The sequence below is a fragment of the Colobus angolensis genome, unplaced genomic scaffold (genome assembly GCF_000951035.1).
Source record: "Colobus angolensis palliatus isolate OR3802 unplaced genomic scaffold, Cang.pa_1.0 Scaffold330, whole genome shotgun sequence".
Classification (NCBI taxonomy): domain Eukaryota; kingdom Metazoa; phylum Chordata; class Mammalia; order Primates; family Cercopithecidae; genus Colobus; species Colobus angolensis.
In genome coordinates, this window is record NW_012116600.1 from 3,269,047 (window position 1) to 3,273,705 (window position 4,659).

A 4,659-nucleotide genomic window follows, 5' to 3' on the forward strand; every position below is an offset into this window, starting at 1 on the left:
CCAAATTGGGTTCTGTGTCAAGAGGTGGGCACCCTTCACACCTAGAAAATGCTCCATATATATCTGTGGAAGGCAGGAAGGGAGGGGGAGGGAAGGGGTATCCTGAATTGTATCATCTTCAGTCTCCACAGAACCTGAATCTGTCCTCAGTGTGACCTAATCTGTGTTGTATTCAAAGAACGGGAGCTTCCAGGCCAGGCACCGTGGCTCATGCCTGTAATCACAGAACTTTGGGAGGCCGATGCAGGTGGATCGCTTGAGGTCAGAAGTTCGAGACTAGCACGGCCAACGTGGTGGAACCCAGTCTCTACTAAAAATACAAAAATTAGCCAGATGTGGTGGTGCATGCCTGTAGTCCAAGCTACTTGGGAGGATAAGGCCCAAGAATTGCTTGAGCCTAGGAGGTAGAGGTTGCAGTGAGCTGAGATCACACCACTGCACTCCAGCCTGGGTGACAGAGTGAGACTCCGTCTCAAAAAATGTGGGAGCTTCCAATTAAAGAGATGACTAATTAAAGCACAATATTGCCTTGAGACAGTCATTTCTGTAGTATTTTATCTGTCAACCATCCTAAGAGAATGAATTAATAGTTACAGCCAGGGTTTTGTAGAATGACCAAAGGATATCCATTTGAATGCCAAAATATATTCTTAGATGTATTATGACATTTCTGCCTTTTTAAAAAAAGTATACTAAATATAATTGACTCATTATTTTCATAGTGGCTATGATTTATTTATCATACTCTAATTCAGTGATACTCTTAGAAGCTTGTATGTATAAGTGGTCTTGCCGTGTAATTACACTAAATGGCCTCAGGCTACTATCAGGTTTTTTGTTGTGGTGGTACTTCAAGAGTAAATTTTCTCTAGGACCTCGCATTTTTTTCCTGTCACCACTCATTTTTTTCCTTTCTTGATAATCTTTCTTATCACATTCTAATTTCCTGCTTATGGTTTTGTATGGAATTGACCGACTAAATAAATATTAGAACTTTGTCTAAAATGGCTGTGGGAGGGAGGAGGTTCAGTGGATAATGGACATGAACTTTGGTGCGTAAATTCTGTGATATCTGTTTTGGTTGCTCAGCATCCTTTCTTTCTGTCTTCTAATTCTCACTCATTACCAATGATGAGAATCTCTCTGGGTTCTCCATTTCACATATTCTTTAAGTAAATATTTAATAACCACTTACTAATCAGAAAGGGTCTCTTCTAACTATAGAGGATACAGAGGTGAAGGGAATAGACAAAAATCCCTGCCCTTGTGATGCTGATATTCCAGTGGGATAGGGAAGCAGAGATCGAATAATAAGCAACATGTGGCAGAGTGTCAGTGCTTGCAAAATCCATATGTTCTTCTACATTTTCCATCCTCCTTTGCAATTAGGATAGCCATGTGACTACTTCTGGCAAATAGAATTTAAGCAGTTTTGATGGGTGTCACTTGTGGCTGTGAAGATTAAGAATATAGTGTGACTTCTCTCATTCTCTTTGCCTTCACTGGAAACCACAGAGGCCATTCGTTGAAAAGATATCCTCACAGAATGGAAGAAGACTGGATCCCTGAGCCATCATTTGGTGGGGTCCTGTAATGTGAGCAAGAAAGTGTTAAGCTACTTAGATCTCACCCACAGTCAGAGACTTCACTCATTTGTTTCCCTAAAATGGATATTTGGTTACCAGAAGGCAATATATTGGTCTTTACCAATAACTATGTCCTTCTATATATTTCCCAGGCTTTCTTGTAGTTAAATGGCAACGTGACTAACTCTATCCAGTGAAATGTGAGCAGAAGTAATACAGGTCACATCTGGGTTGAGATGGTGAATTTACATAACGTGCCTTCTCTGTCTCCCTTTCCCCCTTCCCTAGAGACCATGAAAGGCCACATTTTGAAAGATAGCAGCATTGCAACATGGAAGTCTGGCTTTCTGAGTTTCACGAGGAAAAGAGCTACCCAAGAGAATAGTTCCACTTACCCCGGACTTGTTACTTGAATAAGAAATAACCATTTCTCATGTTAAGCCACTCATATTAGGGAGTTGTCAGAACTGCTAGTGTTACTTCTCCTAAGCAGAAATAAATTTAAAAATGTAAATTATGTTCACATAAGTATAAGAAAAGAGAAGAAGACGGAGATAGAAAGTTTTCAAGGTGTTGGAATATTAGATAGTAAAGTGAAACACCCTCCCTGAGAAGATGACTTTTAAATAAAGACCTGAGAAAAAGAACCAAACAAGCAGTCATGAGAAACAGGCCAGGTGCAGTGGCTCATGCTGTAATCCCAACACTTTGGGAGAGCAAGATGGGAGGATCATTTGAGTCCAGGGGGCTAGGTGAGAGGATTACTTAACCCTGGGAGGTCCAGGCTGCAGTGTGCTACGATCATGTCACTACTGCATTCCAGCTTGGGGAACAGAGGAAGACTCTGTCTCAAAAGAAGGAGAAGGAGAAGGAGAAGAAGGGAAACAGCAAGTACAAAAGTGCTGACTGTATCAGAGATTCTGTCCGCCATCACCTTGTTTTTAAGATTCCTTTTTTTTTTTTTTAAGACGGAGTCTTGCTCTGTGCCCCAGGCTGGAGTGCAGTGGCGCGATGTCGGCTCACTGCAAGCTCTGCCCCCCACCCGGGTTCACGCCATTCTCCTGCCTCAGCCTCCCGAGTAGCTGGGACTACAGGCGCCCGTCACCGCGCCCGGCTATTTTTTTTTTTTTTTTTTTTTTTTGAGACGGAGTCTCGCTCTGTTGCCCAGGCTGGAGTGCAGTGGCGCGATGTCGGCTCACTGCAAGCTCCGCCCACCCGGGTTCACGCCATTCTCCTGCCTCAGCCTCCCGAGTAGCTGGGACTACAGGCGCCCGTCACCGCGCCCGGCTATTTTTTTGTATTTTTTAGTAGAGACGGGGTTTCACCGTGTTAGCCAGGATGGTCTCAATCTCCTGACCTCGTGATCCGCCCGCCTCGGCCTCCCAAAGTGCTGGGATTACAGGCTTGAGCCACCGCGCCCGGCCGTTTTTAAGATTCTTTACAGTAGTATTTGCCCATACCAAGTTTCAAAAAAAGTATTATTTTTATGAGCTTCATTTATCCATTTATTCAAAAAAGTTAAGTATTCCAGCGACCAATACAATGATATGGGTGTAATGTAAATATATTTATGATTCTGTTGCAAAGGTATTATTATTATTAATACTTATTTTTCATTTTGTTTTGTGTGTGTGATTCATCTTTCTTGCTTGGTAACAAAAACATTTTTTTAATCTAAGAAAAAAAAAGCCAACCGGATAAAATTAGTCTGATATAATGGTTAAAGGATTCTATTTAGATTAATTCTCAATTTGGTTAGTTTGGCAAGGCTCAGTCTCCCAGATTTGTCTCCACTCTCAAGCTAGTGGCTGGGAGGAAAGGTGGCAATGGTGGCTTCTGTGATTACATGACAGCGGCTTGGTTGCTGGATCCAGCTGTCCACGTGGCATCGTTGAGCGTACTGGCCTCTCATGGGGAGTGGCCATCTGGGTTGCCTGGACTGCAGAAGGTTGACTGGTCCCACCCTGATGATTCCACTTATAGCAACTGACGCCTGTGGCTGCTGTGACTCACAGTTTGATCTCTCAGCTTGCAAGGGGCCCAGCATTGCTTCCTAGCTGATTTGACCTCCTCATAGTTGCTGCTGCTTCTGCTGCTGCTGCTGCTATAGATTCCTCTAATGTTTAGTCATATGTGCCATCAATTCCGTGGCCTGGACTCAGTAGATAAAGTTAAACTCAGAGTTTCCCTCTGCCTAACTGTGACACTGCACCTCTGAATTTACTTGGCTACAGCTGCTCTCAGGTTGGCACCAGGGCATCCTGTGAGGCAGTCTCCTTCCTAACAAATATAAGCTGAAGCAAGAGTCCCTGCCCTAACATATCCACTCTTCTGGGCCAAAGCCCGGAAAGGGCATATATTTTGAGGAATACATCTGCCACACGGTGGGCCTCTCCTATCTCTGCCTTCTCCCATGACCTGCCAGACCTGGAAGAGATGTCTTTTCTTTCACTGCCCCTTCCTGTCTACCTGGGACTTCCTCTGGTCAGAAGCGGAGCCTCTGGGCTTTCCAGTGCCTTTAAGCGTGTATTCCCTCCCAAACCCAGCCACACTGCTAAGCCTCCATGGAGGTAAAGATGGGGAAAGAGGTCTGCTTAACAATGAGGGAAACTAAATCAGGAGGTATTTTTAAAATATTGCACTTGCAATATTGGCAAAGGGTACTGAACTCAATAAGTTCACTATATTACTTCTCTTTTGAGGAATTAGTTGCACTATTATTCTAACTTAATGGTGAGGAAATTGAAGCACAGAAAGGATAAGTCATTTACCAGGATGAGCGCCAGGTTTTGAACTCCTTGTCCAGTGGTTTTTCTACCATGGGGTATTGTCTCTTGTGTTAAGCTAAGATAGCTTTAAAATTACTTCTTTCCTAAAGACACCTAAAATTAATCTCTCATTCAAATTACTCGCTTGTTCAGATTTCTTTTGCATTTGTTCCAATCGTTTTTTTTAAGTTTCTTATTTTCTTATTGTTTTTATTTGTTAGTATATTTCATGATGCTACTACCCCCTTATAGCATTTTCAGTAATATTTATATAGGAAAATCCCCAAATCACTTTTCGAATGAAT